The 23,243-nt window shown below is 47.1% G+C and overlaps 1 protein-coding gene across 1 annotated transcript in view; it reads right to left on the bottom strand.

Moving 5' to 3' along the window:
• LOC119964807 (adhesion G-protein coupled receptor D2) overlaps positions 1 to 23,243 on the bottom strand; it is a 447,246-nt gene that overhangs the window by 212,774 nt on the left and 211,229 nt on the right. The gene's annotated exons all lie outside the window — the stretch shown is intronic.

Below are 23,243 nucleotides of genomic sequence, written 5' to 3'. Positions count from 1 at the left end.
CACCATGGGAAGGGGAGGGAGCACAGGTGGGCAACGGAGGTCCTTACGTGGCCAATAAAGGATCCCATTCTGCCCTCGCTGGAATTCACCCAATGGTTTGTAGGGACCACACCATGAGGGAAAATCATCAGGTAAACCCGAGCAGTTATGCAGTCTGCCTGGTGGTGAGGTGTTGGGGACAGGGGTGAGAGGTGTTGGGCGGAGCTCCTTCTCAGATGCCCTGAGCTCAATGGAGGCACCCAATTGCAGAAACAGAGGAATCCTCTGGAAGTCATCCCACCCTGCCCATAACAATGACCCCTCCCTCTCCTCCCACCAAGCCTCACTGTCTAGCTGCTGCAATTTTGCCCAATCACCGAGGTGCAGGGGTTCTAGTAATGATAATCAGCTTTAGGTCTTTTGCCACTGTGTCCAGTGCACCACGGGTACTTGGAAATTGTTGCTCTCGGATTGGTCAGAAGCTGTCAGAAGTGGGGCATCAGGGCAGCACGGTGGCGCAGTGGGTTAGCCCTGCAGCCTCACGGCGCCGAGGTCCCAGGTTCGATCCCGGCTCTGAGTCACTGTCTGTGTGGAGTTTGCACATTCTCTCCATGTTTGCGTGGGTTTCGCCCCCACAACCCAAAGATGTGCAGGGCAGGTGGATTGGTCACTCCAAATTGCCCCTTAATTGGAAAAAATGAATCGGGTACTCTAAATTTATAAAAACAAAAAAAAAGGAAGTGGGGCATCTACCCCACACCAAAAGGACCAATCTAAGGGTTAGAATCATAGAATTTACAGTGCAGAAAGAGGCCGTCATGATATGCAAACATGCAACCAATGAACACTCAGAACAGGACACAACCAATGGGCAGTCAGGACACTCAGAGGTGGCATCACAACAAGGGGGCATGACATAACACTATAAAAGGGATGAGGCACTCACACCCTGCCTCTTTCCACAGACAGACATCTAGAGAGTTAGACAGGGCTGATCAGCAGCATCACACCCCAGCACGTGGCTTAGAGCAAGCTGGTACAGTTAGACAGAGTTACTACAGTTAGATTAGCAGAGAGTCAAACGCATTGAGAACTGTGTTAATAGTTCAATAAACACGTTGAACTATTTCAGAGTCTGGAGCATCCTTTGGTTAAGACTGCAGGGAGTTAAGACTGATTCTCCGGCCTTGATGGGCCGAGACGCCGCGCGAAAATGGCAAAGTCCCACCGGTGCCGTCCACACCTGCTCGCAGCCGGTGGGAACTCTGCGCGCAGGGTCAGGGGGCGGCCTGTGGGCGGAGGGGGGGGGGTGGGCTCCTTCACCTGGGGGGCGGGGGCTCCGATGGGGTCTGGCCCGCAATCTGGTCCCACTGATCGGTGGGCCGGCCTCTCCAGCCCCGGCCCTATTTTGTAATGTGGCCGGCCCCTGATCCCCCACGCCATGTTACGTCGGGGCTGGAGCGTTGAGGAAGTCCCCCACGCATGCGCAGGTTGGCGCGGCGTCCAGTTGGCACCGAGAAGGGAGGCTGGAGCAGCGTGAACCGCTCCAGTGCCTTGCTGGCCCCCTGTGGGGGCCATAATCGGTAGAGGCCACGCCCGTTTTGCGCTATCGTGAAATGTGACGGCGTTCACGACGCGTGGATACTCTGCCTCCATTTCGGACAATCCTGCCCCCTGTCTCTTTTTTCAGCAGTACTCAAATTAGGTATGTGTGAAATAGTATTTGGAGAACACCACCCTATATTTCCACTCGCAATGCATGGTGCCAGTCTGTGGTAACAAAGAAGATTTTGCATTTGAGCCACATCAAAAAGGAGGAAAAGCATTCGCAAAAACAAAGAGAAATTTTACCACATGAAACTATCAGCATATTAACTTTGTTTTTAAAAAGAAAACAACTTAGAGGCAACTGAAAACCGCCCGAGAAATTCTGAATAATAACAAATGTATTAGATAACAGCCAGTATTCATTTACAGAATTACTTGTAAAAATTAATGTGTCCATAAAATTCTTGCCAGTTCTCTTTAATTTAGAGTTCCCCCGCCCCCCCACGAAAAAAGCTCTCTTCTCTCACGGAAAATCTAGAGCTATTTTTCAAGTCAATGTAAAATAGATGATTAATTGTTTTTCTGAGTTTTTCCAGCTCTTTCAGTTTTTATTTCAGATCTCCAGTATCCACAGACTTTTGCTTTTATATTAGATTATTAATGGTCAGTTCATGTAATCTAAGTAATCAAGTGTCAGTTTTAATAACTCAACAATATGTAATGCAATGTAGAAATACCCTTTGTTAGACTTGCTTCAACGATAATATTGATGCAGATGACGAAATTGCAGATCATGTACATAAGCAGGGGCAGGGAGAAGGGATGGGTTTTAACCACTGATCCAATCAGTAATCACTCATTCCTAATGTTCATCATGAAAACTAACACTCAATGCGGCACCGGAGATGTGAAATGGTTTTTAAAACGGCAGAATTAGAAATCATAAATAAAAACAACCACCCATGTCGGGGCGGGGAAAAAATTGAAAGTGACGCATAGGCTGTGAAAACAGAGGAGATGGCTGCTTTGGGCTTTAAGTGATCATGTGTCACACATAGCTCACAGAGGCACTCAATTTGTATGGCTTGTGTACTCGAATATTGACACAAGGTTAGAAGTTGTAGCTGAACAGATTGAAGTTGCATGCACCCACTTGAAGGCTTGCCAGCGGTTAATGAACAGGAACAATAGGCTGTGCACATGTAGGTTATCTACTCGTGATACAGCTTATAATACAGTGCATCCTTATGATGCTGTACCTGTCTGACTTTGCAAAAGCAATTTATTCTACATCCATCTCACTTACCTTGCTGTCCAGAATGTATTGCGCTCCTTTAAAAAAACGTAGTTATATTGTTTTATTTTACACCCAGCACTTTTTTTCAAATACATGGCCATTTTATTCTCCAGAGTAGAGAGAGAGAGAGACACTTACTTACAGGCTGCTAAACCAATATGATATCAAGTTTCCAAAGGCTGGTATTCTAGAGTCAAGGGAGATTCTAGCCTTGGCAACCACAGTGGGTAATCCTTTTTGAATCAGGACAACTTTAACACATTACAGGATGTTTAAACTCTGATAACCAGATCACAAAGGATAGAATACTTATAGCCCAGTCTTTCTACTCTTGTAAACTTTTATTTACGGAGGCACATATTACATATTGTGCACCGGCAACCAACAACCCAAATTTCAACCTAATCCTATTCACTCTTTTGGGGCAAAACAAATTAACCAATCACTGTGTCCATTTATACTCTTTTGGATTGGCCCAATTAAACTAAATGAAACAAACTAAGGGACAAATCAAAATAGCAGCCCCTTAAAGGGCTACTGCATCACCCACTCCAATATATATGAGCACTGTATTGACAACACAGCTCACTTAATATTGTGCTGCCACCTGGAAAAATGTGTGCTGATGGATGAACAGGGGCTGGATTCTCCCCTACTCGGCGGGGCGGGGGGTCCCAGCGGGATGGAGTGGCGTGAACCACTCCGGCGTCGGGCCGCCCCAAAGGTGCGGAATCCTTCGCACCTTTAGGGGCCAAGACCTCACCTTTAGGGGCTAGGCCCGTGCTGGAGTGGTTGGTGCGCCGCCGGCCGGTGGGAAAGGCCTTTGGCGCCACGCCAGCCGGAGCCGAAGGGACTCCGCCGGCCGGCGGAAGTCCGCGCATGCGCGGGAGCATCAGCGGCTGCTGACGTCATCCCCGCGCATGCGCAGGGGGAGGGGTCACTTCCGCGTCAGCCATCGCGGAGGCTGATGCCCGACGCAGAAGGAAAAGAGTGGCCCCACAGCACAGGCCCGCCCGCAATCGGTGGGCCCCGATCGTGGGCCAGGCCATCGTGGGGGCTCCCCTGGGGCCAGATCACCCCGCGGCCCACCCAGGACCCCGGAGCCCGCCCGCGTTGCCTGGTCCCACCGGTAAATACCTTGTTTAATTCACGCCAGCGGGACCGGCATAACTTCGGCCCATCGTGGGCCGGAGAATCGCCGGGGGGGCCTGCCCCTGCCAAATATCCGGTGCTGGAGAATTCGGCGGCCGGTGGGGGCGGGATTCATGCCGGCCCCCGGCGATTCTCCGACCCGGCGGGGGGGTCGGAGAATCCAGCCCCAGATCTAAGCGCATCATCAGGCAGATCCAATTGGAAACTTCAGATTCCAATTTCATGTGTGAATCTAATTCAAGATTTTGGGCTGGATTCTCCGTTGCACCAGCTGCGCACCCACGGCCAGGGATTTCCTGATGCAATGGGAAACCCTAGGCGGGATTCTCCGCCGGCGGGATTCTCCGTTTTGCCAGCAGCCCGGGTGTTTCCCAATGGCGTGGGGCTTCCCCACAATGGGAAACCCCATTGACTGGCTGGCGTAACGGACAATCCCGCCGGTGGGTTGGAGAAATGTGGCGCAGCAGGGCGGAGAATCCAGCCCCCCATTGGCCGGCTAGCGGGACGTAGAATCCCACTGTTGGCGGGAACTCTCTGCAGCAGAAAACTGGTGCACCGGGATGGAGAAGCCCGCCCTCTGTTCTTTACATTTCCAAACCTAGACTGGATTTACATTCCCATCTTGCGCCCATTACAATCTGCCAAGCTTTGCCAGAAACAAAGCCAGTGGGGCTTCAGGTACGTCTTTGTTATGATGTGAGAACGTCTACATCAGGCCAGATCCAAAAGGCACTACTGAAAGTGACCCAACTGATCCAATCATACTGATGGAGATTAATTGGGATCTGTCACAGCTTTTGCAGTTTATCCACGATGCAGAAGGTCACAGCTGACTGTGAATAATGCTCACCACATCACATGCAGTTCTGCATTTGAGAATTATCAAAAAATGCCAACTCTGTGACTTATGACATGAATTCTTTTTGACAGAACACAAATTTCAACTTTACAATTAGCAATGAATGATATAGTGTTGCCACATGTTGTTCTTGTGGGATGGATCAGACTAAATCCACACGTCAGGCACTGCTAATGGAATTTGCTATTTAGGTGATGTTGCCATGGATGTCACCACCTCAGTATATTAAATGTACCCACATTGGCAATCCCATTAGCAATCAGGGAACAAACAGCAGTGGGCCATTCAGACCCTGAAATCTGTGTTTGATCCTAACTGATCTGCATCCGAACTCCATCCATCCAGAGTTCGAAGCATTGGAGTCTCATTCTATTCATGTCGATTTCCTGTTGGCCATTACACCATTTTCAAAAAGTTTTAAGAGTTGCAATGGGGCATCTGGAAGGAAGGTCGGCACAATGAAGTCCAATTTAATGCTCACCAGTGTTCAAGGTGTTCCATTGTCCTCAGCGCTGAGAGAATAGCATGGTGGGAAGCAACAACACTTGCTGGGTTGCTGTTACAATGCACTATCCAGTAGACCATACAGTAAGTGTTCATGCATGGACCTCTGGTAAAGACCGGATTTTGCCCACTAGTGAAACTCTGACAGACAAATAGCCCAACAGTCACTGTCCAGCTGATGTACAAATAATGGCCATTCAACCATGATACTGGAGGTTGAAGCCAGCCATGGCATCACACTCCTGCATGCAGAAGGGCAGGAAGAAAGTCAAAGGGTAGAAAAGTTGAAAATAAATGTTTGATAAAAAGAATATCTAAGCATGTTGTCACAGAGTACCTGTTTGCACTGAGGTTTGATATTTTCCACTATTTATCACTTTGATTAAAATAAATGGGAAGATCTTGCTCAGTCACAATGGCTCACTGCTGATGGTCACTGACACTGCAAACACAACGGGCTGCACCAGCGAATCAGAACTGAATGTAGGGGAAATATAACAAAACACTGATCAAAAGCAACTTCTTAAAATTAACTCAGTAGAGGAAGCTCCTCATGAAAGCCAAAGCTTCTACTTTCAACCTCAAAAGCAACGGCTAGGCAAACCGCAGGAAGTTATTCAACCAAATTCTGAACAAAAATCAAGCCAATGTGTCAAATCTCTTGCATGAATTTGAATGTAAAATACACTGTGTCCAAGAGTTGTTGAGCTGTCACCACACTCCGGCAGAAAGAACTTTCTATTGAATCAATGAAGTGGGCAGCACGGTAGCACAAGTGGATAGCACTGTGGCTTCACAGCGCCAGGGTCCCAGGTTCGATTCCCAACTTGGGTCACTGTCTGTGCGGAGTCTGCACGTTCTCCCCGTGTCTGCGTGTGTTTCCTCCGGGTGCTTCGGTTTCCTCCCACAGTCCAAAGATGTGCAGGTTAGGTGGATTGGCCATGCTAAATTGCCCTTAGTGACCAAAAAAAAGGTTAGGAGGGGTTATTGGGTTACGGGGATAGGGTGGAAGTGAGGGCTTAAGGGGGTTGGTGCAGACTCGATGGGCTAAATGGCCTCCTTCTGCACTGTATGTTCTATGGCTATGGCTATGTGCATTGCTGCTTCAAACATTTGAGACAAAACCAAAATTCACTTTGTGTGTTCCTGTAAATAGGTGAGGCAATACAGCTAAATATGCCAGTGAAATATCTTGGGCCCAATAACCAGACAGAGCACAGAACAGTGCAGTGATGGGGGTTGTTGGACGGGAGAGGATTTACAGACAGGAAACCGGGAAGTATAGGTTTCTTGCAGATCTTAACGAATGTAATGGTAGGACCTGTTTTAAGTTTTAATTCCTGCCTCCACACATTATAAATAAAATAAAGTTAGTATTTCATGGTTTTTTTTGTTATTTTTGACTCCCACGTGTCTTGAGGAGGAGGGGGACATTAAAATAATAATAATAATAATAATCGCTTATTGTCACAAGTAGGCTTCAATGAAGTTACTGTGAAAAGCCCCTAGAAATATCCACATTTCTGGTAATTGCTCAAGTCTCCTTTCATCATAATTTTATTTCTATATATATATATATATATTACTCACTCCACACCCATAGGTTCTGCTAGAAAAAGTATGTGCGCCTCTCCATGTAGGGCTGCAACTTTTCACCGAACATTTCGGTGACCAATCTTTAAAATGCTTCGGATTTGCTTCTGTGGCTTCAAACAGAAAATCATGAATTTATTCAAAGGATAATGGCTGGAGCAGAAACCTAAAAGGGCCAAAGTGCCCTTCATTTACAATTCTTAATGGACCTGTCAGAGTATTGTTAAAACCAGCAAAGCAACACATACATCTTCTCAATTGAATTCATTTTTTAAATCAGAAGTGATCATTTGAAATAAAGTGCGAACGCATTTGTTGAAGAATTTGGTAAGCATAAACTTGATGTGGTTTTGAATAGAAGTGGAATCAAGGTGACATTGATCAGCTCTCAGAAGGTTCAAGACCAGGTCAGATCAAAGTTTAACATATGGCGACTTTCCCCTTATTGCTCAAAGCTGAAAAAGCAATGAGGCCAATGTGAGTTCTAACTACTGAACTGTAGAAATAGTAACTGCATAATTTACATTCATGCATGATATTACATATAAACACATATTTTATACAGTAATAGAACATAGAACATAGAACAGTACAGCACAGAACAGGCCCTTCGGCCCTCAATGTTGTGCCGAGCCATGATCACCCTACTCAAACCCACGCATCCACCCCACACCCGCAACCCAACAACACCCCCCCGCCCCTTAACCTTACTTTTTTATTAGGACACTACGGGCAATTTAGCATGGCCAATCCACCTAACCCGCACATCTTTGGACTGTGGGAGGAAACCGGAGCACCCGGAGGAAACCCACGCACACAGGGGGAGGACGTGCAGACTCCACACAGACAGTGACCCAGCCGGGAATCGAACCTGGGACCCTGGAGCTGTGAAGCATTTATGCTAACCACCATGCTACCCTGCTGCCCCTAATACTAATATGGTCATGGATATTGAGCACAGTGCAAAACGTATACAGTTCATTTTGTATTAACCAGAATTCTCAGGTTCTCCAGCAGATCTTGCGTGTTATGTATACAGTGAACTGAATATTATGACGTCTGCAAGAGCAGCATAGGGAGGTGAAGGGGACCAGAAAATGGTGAGAGGAGATTGGGGGGGGGGGGGGGGGGGGGGGGGGGGGCAGAGAAGAAACGAGGTGAGGTTGGAGTACCAATCCCATTCACACTGTTATGGCATTTTACCAACAGCAGAAAAGGTGGAGGAGAACATGCCCCCGTCCAGAAGTCAATTATGCCACTTACGTGGCCAATTAAGGGCCTTTTCCCGCTGTTGTATTCTACCAGCTGCGAGCTGACCTTCCGCATATGGGAGACTGCCTGGTGAATTTGTGACATTATGTGAAATGTTCAGATTACAATGGGTTAATGTCATATCATAATTAACCACTAGATGGAGCTAGGTGCAGAACTATATAAAGCACTGACTCACAGGCTTCTGGGAGAAGGCTGCAGAAGGGCAGTGAGAAAGTGTAGAGTACAGTTATAGATAGAGTGTAGAAACTTGTGTTAGTAAAGTGTAGATGTAGATTACTAGATTATTGTTTACTATTGGAGTAAGTGGTCAAGCTTTAATAAGTCATGTAAACAAAAGTTAGCTTTGTTAATGAACTTGGCTTCTGTGGTCTTTGTTAACACTACAACATCCATCCTAATAACAGAATCACAAAGAACACCACAGAATTCTTCCCCCCCCACCCCCAGCAATAATCAGTAATAACCAGCTCCCGGCTACACTCCCCCCCCCCCCCCCCCCCCCCCCGCCCTCATCAGGCAACCCTCCCTCCTTGTTGGCCGCAGCAAACCCTGATCCCACTTATCTCGCCATCTCTCCTAGCCTGGTGCAGTTCCGGCAGTGGCCACAACTCCCAGTGGCGCTGCTCGGACTGAAGAGCTGCAGGCCTCAAATTGGCTGGCAGCTCTTCGGGGCAGACTCTCCGTACTTAAAGGGACCAGAGCCCTGATGGAAGCATACTAACTGCACAACAGACCTGAAATCTGGTTGTAATTCCCTTCAAACAACCAAGGTGGGGATGCCCCAGCATTCTGTCCCAACTAAATTCAGCCCAGTGTATTTTCCATTATGAGCTTCAACATTTTCTGAAGGGCATTACACTTTGTATCCCATTGCTCCTTCAGTTAGAAGCAGAGTTCTCAGAATTACTTATGCTATCTAGCTTCCATCGACAATAAATATGTAAAACTTGTTTACATGCTGGGCTGGATGTAGCTCACAGAATGGAACACGTGAATCTCAGTGAAGTCAGAGGCACTGCATTCACTGTCGAATGCTTCAGCAAAGCACACATCCCATTTCTGCCACTCCACCTGTCCAGTGCTTCATTACAGAAGTACAAACTTAATACAGACAGCAAGAAAAGAATGATAGACAATCTTAAAGCTTTGCCCAAGTTGTCACATCTTGAGAAAAATACCTAATTGAAAATACACTGTTTAAACACCATGCAGGACCAATTATAGGGAAGCTGGCTGATTACTGTGCAAAATATCATTGGTGTTGTGACTGTAGATTTCTCAGAAACCAGCTGCAAAGAAAGTCAGACAGTTTTCTGACTGCGATTTTTAGACTGTTTATTCTTTGTGGGCTACACATTCTGTTCATTGACTGAGGGCAGGCAAGAAAATCTCGCAAGTCACTACATAGACTAAAGGAGTTACTATGGCACAATGTTGTAGGTTTGTGCAAATCCATGTCTTGAATCAGTAAATCCTGGAGGTAATATATTTCATATTAATGTTAAATATTAAAACAATGACCTAATAATGTGAAGTCCATAACTTTGTATGAGATTATATGTACATTTGGTTCTCATAATTCAATAGGTTGAAGTTTTATCTTCAAAGTGCATTACATACATTAAGAGAATGATGCAAAGCATATCCATCGACAGAACATGTAAATATCAAATATAATGGTGAGACTCCCACATAACGACCCAGATCTTCCAGCCTCAAGATGCACTATGGGACCCACTGGCAGTCATAGAAACATACATGGAAACAAGAAGGAGGAGGAGGCCATTTGGCCCTTCGAGCCTGCTCCGCCATTCATTATGATCATGGTGGATCATCAAATTCAATATCCTGATCTTGCCTTCCCCCCATTTTCCTTTACCCCCAAGAGCTATATCTAATTCCTTCTTGAAATCACACAATGTTTTGGCCTCAACCACTTTTTGTGGTAGTGAATTCCACAGATTCACCACTCCCTGGGTTAAGAAATTTCTCCTCGCCTCAGGACTAAAGGTTTACCCCTTATCTTCAAACTATGGCCCCTAGTTCTGAACTCCTCACCATCTGGAACATTCTTTCTGTATCTACTCTGTCCAATCCTGTTAGAATTTTATAATTTTCTATGAAACCCCCCCCCTCCGCCTCACTCTTCTAGACTCCAATGAATATAATCCGAACTGACTTAGTTTCTCCTCATATGACAGTCCCGCCATTGCAGAAATTAGCCTTGCAAACCTTTGCTGCACTCCCTCTATAGCAAGAACATTCTTCCTTAGATGACCCCTAGTTCTGGACTCCCCCCTCACCACCATCCGGAACATTCTTTCTGAATCTACCCTGTATAATTCTGTTAGAATTTTCTAAGTTTCTACGAGATCCCCTTTCACTCTTCTAAACTCCAATGAATATAATCATTCCTCAGATAAGGAAGGACACCAAAACTCTACACAATACTCCAGGTGTGGCCTGGCCAATGCCCTAAACAATTGCAGTAAAACATCCCTATTCCTATACTCAAATCTTCTTGCAATGAAGACCAACATACAATTTGCCTTCTTTACTGCCTGCTGTACCTGCAAGCTTTCTTTCAGTGACTGTCCAACACATTTGTGGGCAGCACGGTAGCATGGTGGTTAGCATAAATGCTTCACAGATCCAGGGTCCCAGGTTCGATTCCCGGCTGGGTCACTGTCTGTGCGGAGTCTGCACGTCCTCCCCGTGTGTGCGTGGGTTTCCTCCGGGTGCTCCGGTTTCCTCCCACAGTCCAAAGATGTGCGGGTTAGGTGGATTGGCCATGCTAAATTGCCCGTAGTGTCCTAATAAAGTAAGGTTAAGGGGGGGTTATTGGGTTACGGGTATAGGGTGGTTACGTGGGTTTGAGTAGGGTGATCATGGCTTGGCACAACATCGAGGGCCGAAGGGCCTGTTCTGTGCTGTACTGTTCTATGTTCTATGTTCTATTGGCTCCATGGGAATTATCCAGGAAGTTTGATCTTCTGAGGGGTAATTTCTCTGCTGCCTGGGAAACTCCACAAAAGTCTGCATTCTGAGTTAGAGTCTGTAGCCATCTCAGATTGCCACCTGCAAAGGAACATGGGAATTATGGCCAACCCAGGACTCAGATAGACTCAGAGCTTGTGTGTATATTTGCAACCCAGATAGCTAGACGCAATCGAAACCCCTGCTTGTTTGCATTGTGATGGCCCATTTCCCCAGAACAATAGGACTGCACTGAAGAAACCGGTACAGATACAGACTAATCGGCGCCACTCCCTTTACTCAGGGAGCCCAAACAGCCAAGGTCAATGACCGCTAGGGACACGCCCAGCCATCAAGGCACTCGCCCCTTTATTGGCCAAAATCGAAGGCAGTGATCGAAGCCTGTCGAATTATTGGGTCCAAGTTAAGGACCACGCCAAAGAGTGCAAAATTCCTGAGGAATAAGAAGAGGCACAGCCATGTGCTTGGTCTCTCTTGGATCCTGCCTATGCCAACCCAAGTGCAGCATAACGACCAGACAGACAAGTTGAAGACCAACGATCGCTACCAGACGGATGAGCCCAGCAGAGACAGAGTCACTTCTTCCACCCAGTCACGCAAGATCCAGACAAAGGCCTTATCCATCTGCATAGAGCCGGTTGCCCTGATGTTACGTATAGGTTATTGTAGTTGTTAGGTGTAATTTAACTTGCAGTGTTTTGTGTTGCATGTCGAAGTAATCCTTGTGTGCAAATAAACCATCTTTGAACTTGAACTGACAAACTGGTTGTGTGATCCTTTAATCGATATCCGGTAAAGCCTTGTGGTGGTATAATTTGATACCTGGCGACTCTAAAGAGCATCATTATTAATTGGCAACATTAATTGGCGACTTCGGTGCCGATTGGCAACAGGTCTTCGGACAGTCCTGACTCACTTAGCTGAATATTTACCCAAGCAATGTTAGCCAGAGAAATCCTAGTGTAACTTAAGGGGAACTATACAACTGACCGCCACACCCCTGACACCCCCCTCGACCCTCCTACTGCCCCATCCCAACCCAACCTGACTCTGGCGTGTCCCCAACTCCCCCAGTTTTCCCTGTACCCCCAACTCCCCCCGACCTTAACGTCCTAATCCCATAACACTTACTTCACTGTCCCTACAACATTCATTCACTAACACACTGAAAAGTTGTTTAAAGTTCCCAAAGCTTTTCAGTGTGTTAGTGAGCATTTCCAAGAATATGGCAGTGAGTGCCGTAAAAAGAGTGCGTGGCTTCTGCACAGATTCCCTTTGCTGGTGTCACTGAGGTTTCCTACGCTGATTAAGGTCTGGTGGATCCACCATCGAATGTCTAATCGGAAAGACTGGCGGAAGCTAAGTGATCAGGTTTGTTGCTGATTAGTGTTGGAAATCGTCGGGGTTCTGACCAAGATCAGAAGATTGCCTGTTTAATGTGAAGCAGGCAGCAGGCTAACGTCATGATTGCAGCTTAGAGCCACAGCACGTACCCTGCTGTTGGGTGGTTGCATATCCCATGAGGGGGCCAATATCATGAATCATGAGAGATTAGCACCAGTTAAAGCCAGGTTGCACCTCAGTAAGGTTAGCTATATTGTGACTTCATCAATTGCTGAAAGTCATTCTACAATTGATTCTGACCTGGGAAAGAAAGAAGAATAACACAACATGGGAGAGAGTGAGTTCAAGGATATTCATTGGTGGAGAAGTGGTAAAGGAGACGAGTTGCCTTGTATCCACTAGGGGCCGTACAGTCAGAAGGCAATGGAAGCAGATACTGTGAAGGTCGGGGGGGGGGCAAGCCCCAAGGAACTAGTTGCAGTGACACCAAGACGTTCAATAGGCGCGATTCACCACCCACCACGCTGCGTGGGAGAATAGCGGGGGGGCCTCCTGACATTTTTCACGCCCTCCCACTATTCTCTCCCCCCCCCCCCCCCCCCCCCAACGCCTGACCCACGCCACGAATCGGCGCTCGCCGTTTTTTACGGCGAGCGCCGATTCTCCGAGGCCGATGGGCTGAGCGGCCGGGCCTTCATGCCCGTTTCAACACAGCAGCAAACACACCTGCTCGCTGCCGTCGTGAAACGGGCGCCAGATGCCCGTTTGGGGCATCTGGGGGCCCGATTGGCACGGCAGTACCACGGCCGTGCCAAGGGGGGCATAGGCCCGCGCGTCCGTTTCCCTCCGCCGCCCCGCAAGATGAAGCTGCCACATCTTGCGGGGCGGCTGAGGGAACAAACGCCAACTGCGCATGTGCGGGTTGCCGTTCTACAACCTGCGCATGTGCGGCCGACGTCATCGGCTGTGTCAGCTGGCGTGACGCTTGATGTGCGGCCTTGACGACCATCGTCAAGGCCGCGCCGCCGTGACGCATGGGGCCGCGCTCCTAGCCCCACCCGGGGGGGAGAATCGGCCCGGAAGTGGGCGTGAAGGCTGCCGTGGGTCAGGGCCTGTACCATGGCAGCCTTTACGATTTTCCGCAATTGCGGAGAATCTCGCCCAATGTCTTTACACAGAAGATGTGGAGATGCCGGCATTTGACTGGGGTGAGCACAGTAAGAAGTCTTACAACATCAGGTTAAAGTCCAATAGGTTTCTTTCGAATAACTAGTTTTCGGAGCACTGCTCCTCCCTCAGGTGAATGAAGAGGTGGGTTCCAGAAACACAGATCGACAAAATCAATGATGCAACACGATACTTTGAATGCGAGTCTTTGGAGGTCCAAACCTTCACAGGTCCAGACGGAGCGACTGAAGAGAGGGATAATCACAGGTTAAAGAGGTGTGAATTGTCTCAAGCCAGGACAGGTGGTAGGATTTTGCAAGCCCAGGCCAGATGGTGGGGGTGAATATAATGCGACATGAATCCAAGGTCCCGGTTGAGGCCGTACTCATGTGAGCGGAACTTGGATATCAGTTTCTGCTCAGTGATTCTGCGTTGCCGCACGTCCTGAAGGCCGCCTGGGAGAAGGCTCACCCAAAGATCAGAGACTGAATGCCCTTGACTGCTGAAGTGTTCCCCGACTGGAAGGGAACCCTGGGCCCTTCATCGTCCAGTACTTCCTCGGAGCGGAGAAACTACGACATCTTCTTCGCAGCCTTCAACACGTCATCAATGAAGATGAACATCATGCCAAGGTCATCCCCACACCCCCACTACTTGCCTTCAAACAACCGTGCAACCTCAAACTAACCATTGTTTGCACAAGTAGTCTACAGACAGGGCACAGGGCAAGAATAGAGCAGATGCCAGCTTGCTAGAGGGCAAGACTCTGAATTCTGCTGCAGATGATTCAAATCAGCAGTGTACGGAAGGTAACCAACAGACCTGCACACACTGAATTGCTTGATGCATTGGCAAGCCTGCCAGAAAGCCTGAGTTACTGTCACAGACCATTGAGAAGTCTGGCAGCAACTTCAGGGCATGAGGCAGAGGCTGGAGCACATTCTTTCCTCCTTGGAAGTGGTGGCACAATTCTGTGGACTCAACAATGATGAATTCTCTGATATTTGATGTCTTTGTTTTCATTGCAGCACAAGTAACCTTCACTAAAAGTCAGATTGCTGCAGTGGAAGCTCATGGAAGGTTAGCTTGCTGCCATCTTCGCCAAGAGTGGCAGTGCAAAAAGATGCTTGTGGAGTATCATGGCATTCCAGCAATTACCTTTGCCCCAGGGGAGTGGCAGTGGCTCGCTCCCTGGGAGCACAGGCTTGTTGCTTTCTCTCCGAATAGAAGTATTTGTCCTCTCACCATTTCTATATCCTGTGCCCTTGCTGTTGCCTGGTAGCCAGATAGCACAGGCAGTTGCCACCCATACCAGGATGGTGCAGTTCACATTCAAAGGTCAGCACCCTTCCACAAGCAATGCTGTAGTCATTGAGACAGCACTGTGCGGGAGCACTGGGGCAGGCAAACACAGATGGAATATAGGCACAAAGAGAATGCACAAGGATAATTAGTTGCCTTCTATGTGCAACATGGAAAGATTTCATTTGTAAATGTAGTCTGGAATGTTTCGTTTGTGGTGGCTTTTACTTTTTCATTGTGACTATTGTGATGGTCAGTGTTGGAGGCGGGAAAGTAATGTGTTGGTGAATGGGAACTGAAGTTGTGGTAATGCACTCAGATGAGTTCTTCAGAGACAGCCTGATTAGAAAGGGGCAGTTTGCTGTCTGCCTTCTGTTCCTCAGCTACTCACCGTACAGATCAATCCCCCTCACAACGGGAAAGTTGTGCAGCATGCAGCCAACCATTATGGAACTTGAGTACTGAAGCTCTCTTGCAAAGCATCCATGCAGAAGAAGCATTGTTGTGGTAAAACCTCAGATTTGACATATGACACCCACAAAGCAATATGCATGGAATCAATGGCATCCTGCATTAGAGTTAGGGTTAGGGAGAATACTGCCATTCTAGCAAAGCCATGTGCTCTCTCTGTCAGCTACTCTCTGGCAAGAGAAAATGAAACACAGTTAGCTCTCAGTGAATAGTGTGTATCAGTGATTGCCTTCATAGAACAGCAGAAGGCACACTGTGAGATGTTGTAAATATTTCCAGATCCAGGCTGGAAGGAGCCAGATGCATTCAAGTGCATCGCCATGGTAACCTTCACAGCCTCCAGCATTGTCATCCTTGTCCTGTTCAGAGATTGAAGTTGTGGCTGTAGCAAATGCCAGATTTCAGTGAGGATATACCTAGGGAAGAGCAAACAACTCAAAAGCTGTTTGTCACCGAGGTTCAGGTAAGGGAACTCCTTCTTGAACATTCTGAGCAGGTAGGGCCTTCCACTGAGAGCACTTGGCCTCCTCTTCCAGCAGCTCATCCTGCTCTCAATTCATTCTCCCATTCAAACTGTATTCCAAGGGGAATACTATTAGTGCCTGGAAGAAACTGTGTAGAAGCCTGAGGTCAGTAAACACTGCCATCATCACCTACCACCTGGGGTAGTGTCCTTCCTGCTAGTTAATATGTGTTCAGCTGCATGTGATTAAAGAAGAGCATTAGCTGGAGCACTGAGATCCAAAATGGCTGTACTCCAACCAGATCAGCATTGTACATTGGTTAACATAGTGATCCGTCTACACTGATATATTTCTGCTGAACATTCACTACACATGAACCAATGCTCTCGCCAATATGGCATCCGATGTGACTCACTCCAGAAGGGGTTTCACATACCCTCGGATGCCATTTTGGACCTCATGATTCCTGTAGCATCCAAACACCAGGCGCTTGTACTTCAAATTTCAAGGCATTCATCTTCTGATTGTGGTGAAGGCCTATGCTTGAACCTAATAGTTTCCTTTCTCTGAAGACATTGCCTGACTTGCTGACTGCTATTAGCATTTTCTATGGGTATTTTTTATGGAAAGAGAGCTCATTTCCACTAAAGTTCTGCATGGTTATTGTTTTGGATTGATAGGATCTCCTGTCATAAATGCATTGTTTATCACCCACCACTATCTCAGTAATTTATGCTTATCTAATCCATCCAGATACTTGATTTCAATAACATGCAACCAGAAAGGAAACAATTGCTGCTGTAAATTACATCATCCTCTTCATATAAGCAAAATGGGCCTTCACGACCTTAACACTAACTGTGTGAGTATACAACACAACAGTTCCGCTGCCTTGTTCTGAAAGCCAATAAAGCATGAACTTCAGCAGAAGCGATATACGAAACAAGGCATTCTGAAAAAAATAAGCTGACCTCGTTTCCTTTTGAAATATTCTGCTATAAAGCAGTGCTATAGAAAACGGGAATATGCAAACATCTAATAATATAGCTAAGATCAGGTGGACAATAATTACCACATGACTATTGCCCTACAGGGTGCATACTCCTTATAGAGGAGATGTACAGAATTCCTTTGGTTGTGGGGACAGACAAGTCCTTTATCGTGCTGATGCTGCTCGGCTAAGTGATAGCAAAACAGGTATCTCACCCTACCTTCTGATTCAGATGAAGTGACATCCGGGCAGTGCAGCAGTCACCGTAGGCCTTTGTGTCAACAACTGTAAGGTCATAGGTAAAGAAGCCACACACCCTTTTATACGGCACTAGCTGCCATAAACCAGATACGTTTAAAGGAGCAGCCAGATTTAAAGGTTGGGCTGGGCCTTATGGTGGGATTGGAGGAGGGTGTCGGTTCAAGCCTGGGGGAGGGGATTGGTGAAATGTCAGGCCCTGTGCTGGGGTATGGGTGTAAGACTCGAGCCTCTTGCATGGAGGTTGACAGTCAGGCCTGGCGGTAGTGGGGTTGGACTTTGGCCTGGCGGGGAAGTGTCTCTGAGGTGGGGGTGGGGGAATAGTCTCCATGGGAGAGTCCTGTGGGACGGTAGTCAGGGGCTGCGGCAATCCCATGGCAGGGGGATCCCACGGGGGGTTGTTGGTGGGTGGACGATTCGGGTGCCTCGGGGGCAGTGGCCGGAGTGTGAGGGGAGTCCCCTGGGGGTTCCAGGATGTTGAGGGTGTCCAATGGGAGGCTTGTTTGGGACTGTACAACATTTGCCAGAACCTAGAATTAATTTTAATTATTTTGACTTTTTCTGGTAATTATTGTTATATGGCAATCAGAAGCATCTGAAGTTTGCTCTTTAAATCACAATTTCTGATGGTTCCCAGCGCAGAGCAATTGTCCAGAGGAAGTTTATAATTTCCAGGCAATTGCTGTGCAAAACCTATCTTGAAATTTCCAGTGGGAGCGTTGATCAGTATATCTTTAGTTACCCCCAAATACAATGCCCTGGAGCTCAGAAGGTACAGCCAACATCTATAGGGTCCTTGTGAAGAGGATTTGTGTCACATTGACACTGTAGCACGGAACCAAAGTCTGGAGTCAGTGTCACGCCTCACACTGGAGTGCAGCTGTGTACAGTTCCACAGAGGTATGAGGAGAGTGTTTTACCTTCATTCACATTAGATCTCACTACATGAGTAATTGTGCTGAATGTAAGAAATTGCCATATTTTATATTTGTTTTTTGCAGTGGTTATTAAAACCTGGATTAAGATGCATACAGACAGTATGACTGCTTCAGCTGTGATTCAAGTGTCATGAAAGTAAGGTATCACAGAATAATACAGTGCAGAGGAGGCCCTTGGCCCATCGAGTCTGCACCAACGCATGAAGGACACGGCAGCACGGTAGCCTTGTGGATAGCACAATTGCTTCACAGCTCCAGGGTCCCAGGTTCGATTCCAGCTTGGGTCACTGTCTGTGTGGAGTCTGCACATCCTCCCCGTGTGTGCGTGGGTTTCCTCCGGGTGCTCCGGTTTCCCCCCGCAGTCCAAAGATGTGCAGGTTAGGTGGATCGGCCATGATAAATTGCCCTTAGTGTCCAAAATTGCCCTTAGTATTGGGTGGGGTTACTGGGTTATGGGGATAGGGTGGAGGTGTTGACCTTGGGTAGGGTGCTCTTTCCAAGAGCCGGTGCAGACTCGATGGGCCGAATGGCCTCCTTCTGCACTGCAAATTCTATGATATCTATGATGACACCTCACCTGCCTACCTAATCCCATTTGCCAGCACTTGGCCCGTGGCCTTGAATGTTATGATGTGCCAAGTGCTCATCCAGGTACTTTTAAGGATGTGAGGCAACCCGCTTCTACCACCCTCTCAAGCAGTACATTCCAGATTGTCACCGCCCTCTGGGTAAAAGCATTTTCCTCAAATCCCCCCTAAACCTCTTGCCCCTCACCTTGAACTTGTGACCTGTTGTAGCTGACCCTTCAACTAAGGGGAACAGCTGCACCCAATCCACCCTGTCCATGCCCCTCATAATCTTGTACACCTCCATCACACCTCTGTCTTCTCTGCTCCAGCAAAAACAACCCAAGCCTATCCAACCTCTCTTTATAACTTAAAATGTTCCATCCCAAGCAACATCCTGGTGAATCACCTAGCATCCCCTCCAGTGCAATCACATCCTTCCTATAATGTGGCGACTGGAATTGCACACAGGACTTCAGCTGTGGTCTCACCAAAGTTGAATACATCTCCAACATGATCTCCCTGCTTTTGTAACCTATGCCTCGTTTGATAAAGGCAAGTGTCCCATATGCATATTCACCACCCTATTAACCTGCCCATCTGCCGTCAGAGATCTATGGACAAACACGCCAAGGTCCCTTTGTTCCTCAGAACTTCCCAGTGCCAGGCCATTCATTGAATACTTCCTTGGCAACTTATTCCTTCCAAAGTTTATCACATCACACTTTTCAGGGTTAAATTTGATCTGCCTCTTTTCTGACGATCCCATCTATATCTTCCTGTAACCCAAGACACTCAACCTCACTGTTAACCCATCCAGCTAATCTTTATGCCATCCGCAAACTCACTGATCCTACCCCACATAGTCATCTATATTGTTTATATAAATGACAAACAATAGGGGATGCAGCACAGATCCCTGTGGTGTGCCACTGGACACTGGCTTCCAGTCACTAAAGCAGCGATCTGTCATCACCCTCTGTTTCCTACAGCTGAGCCCATTTTGAATCCATCTCATCAAGTTACCCGGTATCCCGTGTGCATTTGCCTTCTTTATAAGTCTCCCATCTGGGACCTTGTCAAAGGCTTTGCTGAAATCCATGTAAACTGCATCAACTACACTACCCTCATCTACACATCTGGTCACATGCTCAAAAAATTCAATCAAATTTCTTAGGCATGACCTCACTCTGACAAAGCCATGCTGACTATCCCTAATCAAACCTTGCCTCTCCAAGTTGAGATAAATTATCTCCTTCAGAATTGTATCCAATAAGGGCAGCATGTGGCGCAGTGGATAGCATTGGGACTGCGGCACTGAGGACCCGGGTTCGAATCCCGGCCCTGGGTCACTGTCCATGTGGAGTTTGCACATTCTCCCCATGTCTGCGTGGGTTTCACCCCCATAACCCAAAGGTGTGCAGGTTAGGTGGATTGGCCATGTTAAATTGCCCCTTAATTGTAAAAAAAAATAATTGGGTACTCTAAATTTAAAAAGCAAATTGTATCCAATAATTTCCCTACCGCTGATGTGAGACTCGCTGGTCTATAGTTCCCTGGCTTATCCCTACAAACGTTCTTAAATAATGGGACCACATTAACTGTTCTCCAGTCCTCTGCCGCTTCCCCCGTGGCCAGAGAGGAATTGAAAATGTGGGTCAGAGTGCCTGCAATCTCCTCCCTCGCTTCCCACAGCATCCTGGGACACAATTCATCCTGGAGATTTGTCCACTTTTAAGCCTGACAATACCTCCAATGCCTTGTCACTCCCTATTTGGTCAAGAACCTCACAGTCTCTCTTCCCGTTCCACATCTACCTCCTCACTCCCTTAGGTGAAGACAGATGTGAAGTATTCGTTCAGCATCCTACCAATGTCCTCTGGCTCCATCCACAGCTTTCCCTTTGGTCGCTAATGGGCCCTACTCTTTCCATGGTTTTCCTCTTCCCATTGCTATACTTGGAATCATAGAATTTACAGCAAAGGAGGCCATTCAGCCCATCGAGTCTGCACCAGCCCTTGGAAAGAGCACCCTACTTAAGCCCATGCCCTCCACCCTATCCCCGTAACTCAGTAACCAACCTAACCCTTTGGACACTAAGGGGCAATTTAGCCTGGCAATCCACCTAACCTACACATCTTTGGACTGTGGGACGAAACCGAAGCACCCAGAGGAAACCTACGCAGACATGGGGAGAAAGTGCAAACTCCACAGAGTTACCCGAGACCGGAATTGAACCGGGGACCCTGGAGCTGTGAGGCAGCAGTGCTACACTGTGCCACCGTGCCGCGTGTAGAGGATCATGGAATTTTTCCTACTTTTACCAGCCATAGCTTTCTCATATCCCCTCTTTACTCTCCTAATTGCTTTCTTAAGCTCCATCCTGCACTTTCAGCACTCCACCAATGCCTCCGTTGATTTGCTCCCCTTGTATTTGCTAAAAGCCTCTCTTTTCCTTCCCATCCTATCCTGGGGCGGGTGGCATGATGGCACTGCTGCCTCACAGCACCAGAGAGCTGGATTTGATTCTCACCTTAGGTAACTGTCTATGTGGATTTTACACATTCTCCCTGTGCTGTGGTTCTGTCTCCTCCTACAGTCCAAAGATGTGCAGGTTAGGTGGATTGGCTATGATCATGTGCAGAATTATGGGGATGGTGCGCGGGAATGGACCTACGTAGAGTGCTCTTATGGAGAGTCAGTGCAGACCCGATGGGTCGCATGGCCTCCCTTTGCACTGACGGAGTTCTATGGATTGATTTGCAGGTGAAGTGTTCTGCTAATAGATCTTGAGAACCGTTTACTTATTTACAGGTAGCTAGCTAATGGAATGTTGTTTACATCATTTGAAGGGCCCTGGTGTGTAGATAATTTATGAGGGGCACTTTGTTTGCTCCTGGCTAAACAAGTCAAGGAACATCTTGTAAAAAGAGACAAAAGAATGCCGTATGCTTTTGGTACAGATGATGTAGTCAATGGGAGGAGCCAGGTCAGTCTGAAAAGTCAGTTGGAACTCTCATCTGAACAGTGGTGTTTCAGTATGGTCCTGAAAGGTTCTCTCCAAAGATTCTACATCGAAAAAAGCAAGTAGAAAACTGGTTTTAATTTCATTCGGGAGTGGTATTTAAAATATATTGATTTACTTAATTATTATATAGTGGCAGGTTTAGGAAGTTAAGGTTTTCTCTTTTACTTTTGTTAAAAAAATTCTTTTATTAAAGATTTTCCATTTTACAATAAATTTTACAATAAAACCCACATTACCAACAGCAGATGATACACAAAAACCCTAACCAACCATATCCAACCCATCCAACAAGAGAAGGAACAAAACCAAAAACAAACAAATCGAGACATCCCAAAAACTCTCCCCCTGGCTCAGCAACTGACAGTGACAATAGCTCCATTATATCACCCATAGTGAGGGCAGGGTCCATAACATAAAGCAACAGATCATCGGCATATAGAGACACCTTGGACTGGATTCTCCGATTCTGAGACTAAGTGCTGAAGCCGGTGTGGGAACGTGGCATTTTCCGACTGAACAAACGGCACAAAATGGCCACCGATCCCCCATCTTGTGGGGGGTGGGCTAGCAGGCATGCAGCATAGAGCACCCGGCTCTAGCTGCGGATACAGCCGGAGAATTGCCGGGTGCGTGGTTATTTGTTATTAATGTGGTTAATTCTGTGCTTAAATGAAAGTTAGTTTAATATAAAAAATACCTATTGGTCAGCGTTATCGCTCCAATGGAGGGATGTCTCCACCAGTAGGAAAAACTAGAACCCGAAAGCACAGCCTCAGACTGTAGGGGCGATCCTTTAAAACTGAGATGGGAAGGAATTTCTTCAGGCAAGCGGGTGGTGAATGAAGAACTTGTCATATGAGGAACAGTTGAGGACTCTGGGTCTGCACTCATTGGAGTTTACAAGGATGAGGGGAGACCTTATTGAAACTTACAGGATACTGCAAGGCCTGGATGGAATGGACGTGGAGACGATGTTTCCACTTGTAGATGAAACTAGAACCAGAGGACACCATCTCAGACTAAAGGCACGGTCCTAAAAAACAAAGATGTGGAAGAATTCCTTCAGCCAAAGGGTGGTGAATCTGTGGAACTCTTTGCTGCAGAAGGCTGTGGAGGCCAAATCACTGAGTGTCTTTAAGACAGAGATAAAAAGGTTCTTGATTAATAAGGGGATCAGGAGTTATGGGGAGAAGGCAGGAGAATGGGGATGAGAAGCATATCAGCCATGATTGAACGGCAGAGTAGACTTGAGGGACTAATGGCCTAATTCGGCTTCTATGTCTTCTGGTCTTATAACATTGCCTCACAGTTTTGCAAATAGAAAATAGATGGGTTCTCGTGCGGGATCCTAACATAATGCCACATGCATAATGCATAATGCACATGCTTCAAAACTCCTTGCACTGGCTAAATTCAATTGTAGATGCACCCTATTGTTTACACAATTTCCAGGGAAGCGTTTTTACATAACAGTGCTGATTGGAGTCTCTGTGGGCAAAGTAGCTAACAG

Source organism: Scyliorhinus canicula, chromosome 4, assembly GCF_902713615.1.
Source record: "Scyliorhinus canicula chromosome 4, sScyCan1.1, whole genome shotgun sequence".
Lineage (NCBI taxonomy): Eukaryota > Metazoa > Chordata > Chondrichthyes > Carcharhiniformes > Scyliorhinidae > Scyliorhinus > Scyliorhinus canicula.
This window is presented reverse-complemented; position numbering and strand designations above follow the sequence as displayed.